The sequence below is a fragment of the Mixophyes fleayi genome, chromosome 7, assembly GCF_038048845.1.
Source record: "Mixophyes fleayi isolate aMixFle1 chromosome 7, aMixFle1.hap1, whole genome shotgun sequence".
Classification (NCBI taxonomy): Eukaryota; Metazoa; Chordata; class Amphibia; order Anura; family Limnodynastidae; genus Mixophyes; species Mixophyes fleayi.
This window is the reverse complement of record NC_134408.1, coordinates 145,504,163-145,517,023: the sequence shown is the minus strand read 5'-3', so window position 1 is coordinate 145,517,023 and position 12,861 is coordinate 145,504,163.

Below are 12,861 nucleotides of genomic sequence, written 5' to 3'. Positions count from 1 at the left end.
AACCTTCTAAAAAGGAACAATAGAGGTGTTGCCCATAGCAACCATTCAGATTCTAGCTATAATTTATCAAGTACATTCTAGAACATGATAGGTAGAATCTGGTTGGTTGCTATGGGCAACATCTCCACCTTTCCTTTATAAAAGGTTTGATAAATCTACCCTAGTATCACAGTTTTCTACAAATCAGGAAAAAGTGGATAGTATCTAATATATCTGTCTATCTCTCTCATATCTAATATCTATCCATCTCATATCTATTTATCTGTCTTGCAAGTAACCATTTCAAGCATAGTCTGAATTCTAATAATAGCTAAAAGACAGATATTCTGAATTATCTGCTTCAGGACCAAGCGTTTTAAATAATTGTAGCTTCTAATGTCGATGGGCCTAATTCATGTTCAAATGCAACTTGCGTTTTACAAAGAAAAGCCCAGAACTTGTGCGTAGTTCTGACCGTATCCAAATCCTAACCTAGGTACGTTTCAGTTTGGATCTGGGTGTAAGTGAGCTCTGCCTAAATGTTACTGGCTGTATGTAGATATACACAACAGGGTGCAGGATACACACAAGCGTCTGTTCACTAAAAAGTCACATCAGAACACACACACACAAAAAAATAATTAGAAAAATAAATTAACAACTCTAAACAGTATAATCATAATAAAATTATTATTTTTTTTTTTTTAATACATTAAATACATAAATAAAGATGCTTTACATGTATACTGTACATACAATGCGTTTATATAGTATTTCTTCCTTGCATACACATGTTCTGTGCTTTCTAGTGGCACAAGTGTAGTTTGTAAGATTAAGACTAAGGCTAAGTACACACTGAAGAATTTTCCGACCGACTTGTTATCTCAAATGATTGTTTCTACGAATAAAGGTCCAATCAGTCTGATGATTCATGCTTACACACTGACACGATTTACCTTCAGATCTGTGCTCTTCATCTGGTCCTCTAGTCTTCAGAGAGAGACACCACAATATTCATTCATTCATCATTGTCACCCTGATTAAAACTGCCTTGTTATAGTTATCCACATGTCCTAACGCATTTCATTAGCTTCTGCGACTCTGAAACAAAACATTCTGTCTCAGATTAAACAAATTAATTATTCCTTCTACAGCGCTCTCTACATTTATTCACCTGGACATTCATTGCTAGCATCAGCTGAAAAGAGCCAGATTCTGTAACCTCTATGGAGATCGTGAGCATGAGTGCATACACACTACACGATTGGTCGGAAAATATTAAACAGTGCAACCAACCAAATGAAACGATGATCGGCACTTTGGGACGACTTTAGATCATCGTGTCACTACACACACACACGATATCTGACCAAACGGTCGGATGTCGGCTGATTGGAGGTTTTTCGTGCAATCATCGGGCCAGTGTGTACCTAGCCTAAGCGGTGTCAATCATCACTATCAGTGGGCACTTACACCTGCTCTGTAGCTGGTGAAAATAATTGTATTTAGCTGCGTTCATTGGTGTTATGTCCATTTCTGAATATACACAGAGCTATTCCACGTAAAGGCATGCAAACAGACTTGTCTGAACATGAATCAGATCCCATGTGTTTAAAGCCATATCATTTCTATGAGGTTTATTTACAAGTACTGCATTTAAGTGAAAATTTGCAACCAGTCAACAAATACTTTGTATGCTGCAAGTTAGACAACAGAAATGTCTTATTAGTTTCTAAATTTACTCATCAAAACAATGCAATAACCCTCTGGAGTGTAGTGGTATATTTTAACACCTGTCTTACCCACTCCTTTGCCTAAGCATATAACGGGCAATTAGATATGGCCACTAAGACACGTTTTCTGGAATTTGTCTGTTTTGTTATCTTTTCTAGGTATGACGTGGAAAAGTCAAATAAATGCCTTTCCCTACAGAACAAGGAATAATGTTGATATCTGCATCACACGCTTTTATCAGAGACCCAATCAATGAGAGAGGTTTGCACAGTGTAATAGGACACAGTTGGGTACAGGAGTTACAAAAGGCTGATGAATCATCCTCTCTACCCTACATTAGTGTTTGTTACTTTGTATCTATTGTCAGTGACCGAAAAAACTGTTCAAGGTTGAAAAAAAGACAGGGGTCCATCAAGTTCAACCTTTTATATGTTCCAGAAGAGGATGCAACACAACCTATTGTATAAAATTTGCCAGTTTAACCTCACAGTGAGAAGGATTCCTAATTTATAATTCTGACTCTGAATATGCGGATGAACCACTCTGCACCTAGGTTGAAGCATATTGCGCAAATATAAAGGTGTACAGTATAGTAAATATTAATAAACTTGAAAGGAAGTAACCAGCTTACTTATTTCCAGCAAAAGATCTGTCCGATACGAGTCTCCGTTCAGAGCCCTTTTCAAATAATGAACAGCTCTTGTTATCGGCAATCCGAAACCGGACATTAGGAACTCTTCGTCTCTTACATGTTTTTTGTGTTGTTTGCTGTGTTTCTTAAAGGAATATGGATATTATTGTTATTATTGAACTAAGAGTTTAACCACCTTTACAGTAAAGAACCCTTTCCTACACCCATGGTGAAAAAGTTTTCCATTTGACCTCTGCATGGTCCTTGGTGCAAAACATTCATTAGACACATTTTTGTATTGACCTTGGACATATTTATACATATCAATAAGGTCACCTCTATTTCCAATGTCAACAAACCTGGTTGTTCTAATGTCTCTTTATAATTTAACCATTCCCTTTATTAATGAGGTTGCCCGCCTCTGAACTCGCTCTAGTTTTCCTATGTTCATAGGTGCCTAAGAATGGAAATGTATACACAAGGCCAGGACTCACAAAACGGCATCTAATCTTCAATGATTGCTGGAAGGTTCTTCATTATGAAGCCCAAGGCCTAATTATCCAATAGGCTGCAGTCTAGAGCGCAAAGGCTTCTGGGAGGGTGCAACATTGCGACAGGGAGAGTTATAAACTGAAATACAATTTAAAATACAAGAGGATAGTAATAGTCCAAAGTAAAACGAAAACATGAAATAAAAATGTAGTAAAGTTTTAGGGGTATATTTACTAAACTGCAGGGTTGAAAAAGTGGAGATGTTGCCTGTAGCAACCAATCAGATTCTAGCTGTCATTTTGTAGAATGTACTAAATAAATTATAACTAGTATCTGATTGGTTGCCATAGGCAACATCTCCACTTTTTCAAACCCGCAGTTTAGTAAATCTAGCCCTTAATCTTGATGTATTCCCATACAGGCTGAAGACAATGAATCAACCTCGGGCAGACGCTTGAGGATCGTTTCCTCCTTTACTAAAGGAATTGTAGGTCATGTAATAAAATGTTGTTATGTATAGGCAGGTACATTTGACCTTGTGAGCTCATGACCCCCTGGGGTATAATCTTCTTTAAGCTTCCTTAAATTTTGATCAAAGATAAGATTTTGACATCTTCACCATTCAGGAAACTTTTGGGGCAAACACTCCAACAAAAGTTTTTATGAAATGGATGTTATAGTATATTGTAGACATTTTGGGGGTTACTAGACAAGGATCTGCTATTTAATTTAAATTATAGGTGATAGTAAACTATTATACCTGTTGCCAATGACTCTGACATCACCTGGAATCTCTCGGAAGTCACTTCCTGTGGGTTCTACTGATTCAGGCAGCTGTGAAAACAGAGATATGTTCTGTAGATATAATGCTATATAATTGCTATAATGTTCTACCCAATATGTAGATTAACGTTTCGATACATATAAGGGGAAAATAACATTGTGTATTATGTTCATGTAACAATAAGTGACGTCACCGTGGATTTCGATTCACTACATGCAACAGAAATATCTGAACTCTTAAGGCAACAAGAGATCGTGTGTCGACTTTATAGGCTGAGCCCCCAAAGATCCTCATGGGGACGTGTGGGAAGCAGACCGAGGATGATGAAGACACTAATTTGTGAAAAATGTGGCTTCTAAAACCATCTGTGTGAAAATGAAAAAAAAAAATACATATATCTAAGTCAGTGGCATTAGGTGCCATCGAACCCTCTAAACTTCAATCCAGAGGTCTCTAACGCCTGATGAAAGCTCTTTAGAAGGCTCATTTCTCTATATTTGGTGGCCTTGCCCTAGACTTTAGGCTTTTGGGAGGGATAGTAAAAATCTGAAACACTGGATCTTAAAATTAGATACCCCCTCTCCCTTAGATTCTTTCTCCTACCGCTGGGGCTTCCTTCAACCACACGCCACCAAAACAAGTTTGTCATCATAATGTCCATTGAACTTGTCAGTTGGCAGCAGACTGGAAAAAAACCTGGTACACTTATTAGATGGAAATGATGACTTTGAAATCCTTTCTTAAAACACGGATGATGTAATTTTACGGCCGTCCCCTATTCTCGTAAATTATGTTGCGTTCAACGTTACGTCATCTGGATCCTCATCCTTTTGCCTTCCCACCTTCCCTTGCAGCGGGCTATCACCCCGCTCTTCCCATCCTCCCCTCTATCTTTCTCATCATGTTCCCCTCAATATTGAAAATTCAGGTTCTGAATACTTTGTGACCCGGCTTGTTGCCTTGCTTGTTGTAAACCATGGTCTTTTCCTTTTACAGGAGAGCTCATTTGTATTAAGGCAATTTAAACATTATAACACACAAAAGGGACACGTAATAAAGACGGCTCCAGTGGACAGTTCCGATGTCATCTCATTGACTATTGCAATTTCATTCTTGCTGGTAAAATATATCACTGCCTACATGATGCTATTCCACTTTGGCAATCTTAGACCAAGGTGCGAATGCAGCTGGTAGACTAATTTTCCTCTCCAAAAATTCCTCTACTGCTGGTTTGTTCCGCCAGTCTGCACCAACACATCTTCTCGTGTCTCAAAATATCTCTCAACTCGATCCCTCTGCCCAAGATATGTGCCTCTCATGCGCACACATTACCGGCTCTCGTTCCTGGGTACAGGACTTATTTTAGGATGCAACATCACGGTGGAATTTCCTCAAAACAAGACATTGAAACCTTCAAGGGTTCCCTGAAAAAAAACCTCTTTAGGCAATACAAATATGAAGTTCCCAATCCACCTTCGTAGTCCCCCCAGTCTACTCTATCTATTCACCACCCTCTACGCAGTCTGGGCAAAACTTACATGTATTCTCTTTCCATGCGCAAACAACCTGTGCCTGGATCATATGAACAACTGATACACAACCTGCAAGGAATTTTTAACAATGCTGATAGGTAAGACATGACTGCAATGAGGTCCTACTATTGCTGTAGTACAATTCTTAATACCCACTCTCGTAGTATTACTGTGTTTGTTTCCAATGGTAAAGGGCAGAGGCGCACACTGGCGCTGTATAAATAAACATTAATAACCATAATAGTGTTTCTTGCTATTATGATGGAATTCAATTATGCAGCACAAAACGTTCAATGTGAAAATCAGTGTTTCTCGGTTTCCAGCAAAATGCGTGGTTACAGAGGAGCGCACATTAGCATTGGCTGGGGGAAGGAGTTGAGCATAGTCAGGGTGTTCCTGACTATGCACAACTAGAATTACAACTGGAGGAGAGCCTAGTTTTGTGGAGCAATGCACAATTTAATTTTGCCAGGTGAGTTTGTTGAAATGAGTTAAAGTGGTGGCGAGGTCTCATTTTAAGGGGCGCTTCTTGCTATGCGGAGGGGCGCAGGGCCATTGTCACTCTGCGAAAGGACTTGAAGGCTTCAGATCTTTTGCTATCACTCTAATGGGATTTTGCACTTCTCGTCCATCCCTCCCAAAATGCAAGTCCCTACCGGAGAGTCAGAAGGCGTGGCCTTGTCTCAATGGGGCGTGGCTACCTCAGATGGGGATATGGCCATGCTGTAAAACGCTAAGCTGCCCAGACAACCCTATACAAGCATAGGCAAACCGAGGGGGGGGGGTTTCCTAGTGTCTGGAAACCCCCTCCCAGCATGGGGCACTGTATGCTTGAGGTGACTTGCACCATGTATGTGACTGGGATAGGAATTGCCTGTGTATATGATGTGGATAGGAAGAGTTGGAGAGCAGCCAAACACTGTCTAAAATTATAGCCACGCCCCTATGCATGCTGGTCACGCCCACTGACGGCGCAGCCTGGAAACCCCTCTCTACAAATCCTGCGTTTGCCCCTGACAAGGGATATACGCTAGTGGGCCACACAGATGCTTATGGACTAATTAGCAAGGGCGTATGGATTATTTATCTTGTGATCTATGAGCCAGTTTTTAATTTACATCAAGAATAAGTTTAAGAACACATTAAAGGTTGATCTTGCGTCATATTCCCTATATGGGTTTTCTAAGCACTATATCATCATCAAGATTTATTTATATAGCGCCAGCAGATTCCGTAACACTTTACAATTGGGAATAAACAGTATTAATACAATAATGGGTAATAGACAGAGGTAAGAGTGACCCGCTCGCAAGCTTACAATCTATGTGATTGCTATATAGGTTATCTTATTTAATAACAGGCTTTGATGTGGCGTTTAGACTATGGCGTCTTTCTTCAGACTGTCCTACCGCTATAGGCGTGTCTATCTTTACGTGTGCGCTGCGGACTATGCGTAAAACCAAGGCATTTACTGGTTTGTGTTCAGTGTGTTCCATAACTGAGACCCAGTGTGTAATCATTATAGTAATATTAATAATAATAATAATAATAATTAAAAGTAATGACATGTCATTTCACTCCTGGATATAGTAAACAGTGTGAGAAATATATATATATTCTTAAAATAGAATATTTCTGCTGCATTACACAAATGAAAATTAACTATTTTACCTCTATATCAGAGTTCCCTTTATTGCATCTAACCGTTTCCCCGACTGGTGCTATAGGGTTGGGGTTTAAGACAGCGAAAGACGAATTAGTGAAAAAATAACTAATTATGAAATGTGGTTTAACCCTAATAAAACTCTCCTTGACCTCCGCATTGTGGTGTCCTACGTCTTACATGCGAGCACCTTAGTGCCAGTCGAGCTGTCTCCGGCTGAGAAGGAGGGGTGAGGGCTGGGGGGGGGCGCCCTAATGAAAGATGGGGACACCAGGTCCCGCCAGCAGCTAGACTAAATCTCAAGAAGCCTTGTTCATTCACTGCCCTTGTTATCCCCATTCTAAAAATACTCCCTAACCAATCAAAGAGGCCTTTAAATAAGCTCGGCTCCCCCAAAACCACTCGATATAAAAAAAAAAAGTGACAAATTAGCAGGGTGGGGCAGCCGCGGCGGAGGGGGGTTACTGCAGGGCTGTATTATTGGAATACTGAGCAAGCCAAACAGAAAGCTAGTAAAGTCACTATTTACAACCTGGGACGAACTTTCCTGCTAGTATTAAGTTTAACGCAGGCTGCCAAGAAAAACATCCTAACCTCAGGGGTTAAATCTCAGAGGCTCTAGACCTTAGGGGTTAACAAGTCAGTCCTCTAGGAATCACACGGCGTGGAAGGGAATTCATTTCTCGAGAGTCCTTGTAATCTGGAAGAAAAGCGGAGAACTTATGTCGGAGCAGGGACAAGCCACAAGAGCTTAATAGTGCGATCTACGCTCCCGTGCAGCTTTCTTAGGAAGCCAGGGTGAAATTAAAATGTTGCGTGCACCCCAACGGGTGGATGAGTTAATAGGTTTCATTTTAAACTTTGAACATAAATTCTTCCATTCAGTAGGGGTTGAAACAGAATTTGACACCTCTTGGCGTATTTAATTTTCCCATTTCAATATCTGATCTGAAATCTCACACACTATTACAGCTTACAGTTCCTTTTCATTTAAAAAAGCCTGCACCAAGCTTAATTCAATTCCCTCACTGTGCTGGCCTCATCCTCCTCCTGAACCGCAATCCACAGCTTATTTTAAGTAGAACTCTGAACATTTCCCCTCTGTTTTTAAATATCTCTGTCTGTTCCATGTTTGAGAGATGGGGATGTGCTCAGCATTTGGGGCAGTTTGCCCCCAGGGGCTGATGACATTCCTGGCTCACCAGCCTGGCTTGTCCCCGGGACTCTAACTTGCCAAACACACCATCAACGTAAAGCAATTTTTATTTTACTCTCCCTTCCTACATAATTATACAAATCGTTAGAGAGATAACGAATCGAGGAAATTGGAGCTGCAATAGCTTTGGGGGCCTATTAATTTGCAATCGGACTATTGTCACGTTAATGATCACCTGTCATCCCATAGGGGGCTGTCCGTGAGATGACTTCTTTCTAACGGTAACGGAGTCCTTAATCCGTCTAATGGAGTCTTTACTGCGCATGCTTCACATATATCAGTCATGTAAATTAACGCAGAGGAGAGCAAGATCCCTGCAGAGCAAGATCCGAAGATCCCTCTACCGCAATCCTCTCCCCCTAGGGTTGAATGGCTAACGCCATCACATCAGACTTCGAGGACAAGTTCCGAAAAGCTATGTATGTTCTTCCCGTGTTTGTGGGTTTCCTCCCACAATCCAAAAACATACTGGTAGGTTAATTGGATTCTGAAAAAAAATGAATCCTCGTGTTTATGTATGGTAGGGAATTTAGATTGCAAGCTCTAACGGTACAAGGCCATATCCATTGAACGTTGTGCATAATATATACTTGCCAACTTTTAGACACTGAAGTCCTGGAGATTCTGGACAGGGGGCGTGACTAGAGGGCGAGAGGGGGCGGGGCACGGCGAATCGCATCATTTTGGCCCCGTCCCCGCTATGGAAATGATGTTTTGATGCGGTGGACAGGGCCAAAATGACGTGATTCACAGCAAATCGCGTTATTTTGGCCAGGTATTTGCCGGATGCGGGAGACTTGCCTGCTCTCCCGGGAGACCGACCGGGATTTTGGGAGTCTTCCGGACATTCCAGGAGAGCTGGCAAGTATGGCATAATATGATTGGCGCTGCATCGGTAAACAATAATAATAAATGTAGCACCTACTGGAAGCATAGTAGACATGATCTTTAGCTAGCAAATTGTGTTCTATATCTGATCTTATTTCATTCATGGACAGAAATCACCTAATATAACACTTAGCTTCTGTGAATAAGCTTTGACAGGACAGTGTGAATATTAGATTAAACAGCAATGTCACTGATAAGCCTGTAGCACAGAACAAAATAAACAATACATACAGGTAGATGAAACAACATTTAAGAAATTTACACCTAGCACATCAGTAAAATAATGAGACTTTATTGAAAATATGTATTTGTACGTGTGTTTACAATTCACGTTGTATCACTTGTATAGAGGAATAAATAGATGACTAGAGATCATGTAAAGAATGTTTATTATTGATTAGCTATGAAATGATCACTGTATTTCCATGTGCTTATGTTGTACTTTTTTTCACAACTAAAAACGTAGGAGACAACATCGTAGATTTATATATGTACGGCCACAAAGGCGCCGCTGTTGTTGGAACTATCGGCAGAAGTGAAGGACGGACCGCCGTGAGTGCGTACACACTTTCAAATTGTTGATCGCGATTTTTACGAAGTTTATAAAACCAAATCAGTAGATGTGATGTTTTTTTGGTAACACATGTTCGTGGGAGCGCACACTATTGCAATATCTGACCAAACGGTTGTTTATCGTGTGATCTGCACGCGTTTGTGAGTCACTATACCATGCTGGATTTTGTGAATTACTTAAAAGACGCTAATTTCTGTGCTACAAATTCCCAAGTTCAGGATTAGGTGGATCCAATAATGATTTGAGTGAGACTAATTATGTTTATACCAATATTTGTGCCGATTGAGACGAAAGCTGCGTCACTTCAGTTACCACCTCAGGCAGCGACAGGGCAGGACATACCCCTGGTCACCTGACGGGGGCGTATCTGCGATTGGCATTGGTGGCAAAACAAAAACTATAGTTTTTATTGACAAATTAGAAATGTATGTTTCAGGATATCATTATAAGAGATCCACTATTTGCCTGGAACCTCCTCAAAGACACAAATAAATAACAATCCCCTGAACGGTATATTGTCAGTTTTAACGATATTGCTCCATGTGATGACACATAATGCTGGCATAGGGAAGTCTTTCCTTACATTTATCCCTGGATAGACCGAGATCCAGCTCAAGTTGCGTCAAATTGCATTAAACACATTTCGGGGCTGCCAACTCTCTCTGAATGTCAGGGAGACTTCCTGAAATAGGGCGGGGTGATCTCCCTCACTCCCTGAAGAGTCTGGCATTCTCCCTGATGCTGAGCCAGTACAAGACATTGTTGGCTTCGCCATCTGTAGCATGATGACACAGTTCAAAAATTGTGTCCTATGTCCATGTATTGATGCCAATGGAGGTGGCCATTTTCATGGAGACCAAGATTTAATCAAAGACTGACAGGTAAGACAACGTGACTTCAGTAATGGAGACAGAAATGTAAGAGACACTTTAGTCTCTAGAGATTCATTAGCTGCTTTTCTTTAACGCATGGTTGCCTACTTTCCCGGGATGTCCGGGAGACTCCTGCTTGTCTGGGGGACCTCCCGGGAGAGCAGGGCAATCTCCCAGTTCTCGCCCCAGAATAGATAAGTGTCGGGGTGGGGGGGGGCTTAATGACGCAAATATTGCGTCATATTAGCTCTGCCCCTGCTGTAATTGGACAAAATTGTGCCAATCATTTAGGGGGCAGGGCCAAAATGATGCGATTCATCAAGCCCCGCCCCGTCCGCCTCCCCCGGGATCTTCTTGAAGCCAACGAGGAAAAGTTGGCAAGTATGATGTAGATTTGGTCGGAAAATGGAAGTAAATTAGTTTAAAAAATAAATAAAAATGAGAACAGAAAAATAGCATTTGCACCCGTACACAGAACCGTACACATCTTCAAGATGCCTCCAGATCTGCAGCATAAGCGCCTGGTTTACAACAAATCACCATCCACGAGTGCTTGCTGGTTTACTGTATTTTAAATACCTCCTTATAATAAATATCAGCCTGTACAGCATGTAGGATAAGAACAGATACAGAGAATTACAGCCAACACTGAGAAGTGGTACTGTGCACTTGGGTCAGTTTATAGGGACATTAAAGGTAGTTTATAAAGTTGCACCACAGCCCGAATTCTGGTTTGCGATAACCCTGGATTAACGCAACAAGAGGGTGGCGTTCCTAGATGAATGCATTTGAATGATTTCATGTTGTAAGACTGTGCATTTTGAGGGGCATTCCTGGGTTAGTGGGTAGCTGCAGAACCTCTTTCCTCCCGCAAGATAGCCTGCTTTGAATGGGTGTTTTGGAGGTTACAGTCACCATCCACCTGTTGCACCATCTAGGGGTATTTGATGGGGGGAGCTCATATTTATGCACAAAAATCCCAAAAAATGCAATACACAATTGTGACAAATGAAAGGTTATGCCCACCCTTATGGATATTTTCATTTCCCATATTTAAATGAAAGACACTTATCGTGTGTCTTTTTTCCAATGACACCCACCATCTATCTAGATTCATTGGCAAGATACACTCTCTAGTGGAGTGTATCTAGCATTACCGGAAACAAGAAACATCCTCCTGTCTATCCTCGCAGCGAAGAAAATATTAAAATGTTTGTCAGCTACTTGCCCCATAAAACAGAAATAGAAAATGTACAAAGTCTCTATTTTTTCATGCATCAGGAGCAGAACATTTTAATATACATATCTCTGTCCTTTTAGCTTCCTGCAAGTGTTAATTTTTCATGTTAATTCCATGCTCATTGGAAAACATATCCATTACAAATCATTTGCTGCGTAATTGGAGCGTATTTGGGTAAGAGGCTGAAAGTTCCTGTTCTTTTTTATGTTTATCGCCTTTAAAAATTGATGCTGGTAAAAACACAAAAAAAACCCAACACACACATTTGCGTCTGTATTTTTCCGTAAAGGCGGAACATGGAGCCATAATTATAACACGGTTCTTGTAGCTCGTCGGCTCATTCTGTGGTTTGAAAGCAAACGTACTCCACACCCCTGACCTTAAAGTATAGAGAGAGGGGAGAGAGCTGGAGAGGATGTGAGAGGTTGTGTTAAAGACGTCTTCTTAGTAATATGCTGCAAATAATTTTTGCAGCCTTTGTGGGTTGAATTTTCTTCTTTTTTTTTTTTTTAAACAACCTAGATACCTGTCTATTAGTGTGTTGCTATGTCTTCAGAAGCCACCTTTCTTGGAAACACAGACACCCCCTTATATATTTGTGTTTTGAGGTCACTAGCAAAGAGATTCAGGGATAGATTTATCAAACTTTCAGAAAAGCAAAAGTGGAGGTGTTGCCCATAGCAACCAATCAGATTCTAGCTATAATTTTTTAGACTATGCTGGATAAATGATAGCTATAAGTTGATTGGCTGCCATGGACAACAACTCAGCTTTTCCTTTTCGAAAGTTTGATAAATATACCCCTCGTTATGAGTGGGGTCTTGATGAAGTCAGTAGTACACGATGTGACATCACACCCGCTGTCGGGTTGTTGTCGATTTTCAACTTTTCACAGCTGTCTATATTTTCTATTCTATTATTTTTTGACATTTGTATTACATCCAGGCTAAACTTTAGAAAGAAGAACAGTAGGGTTGGCGTCTTACTTTTCATAGTACTTACTATTGATGTGAATGGCTGCCTAAAAACTATGCAGATTAGACCTTGTGGTGGTTACTGATGAATTATTGTATGGAGTCCATTGAAGCCTGTCATGGAGGATTACAGAAGGCAATGGGGTATATTTACTAAATTGCTGGTTTGAAAAACTTGAGATGTTGCCTATAGCAACCAATCAGATTCTAGCTATTTATTTAGTACAATCTGCAAAATAACAGCTAGAATCTGATTGGTTGCTATAGGCAACATCTCCACAT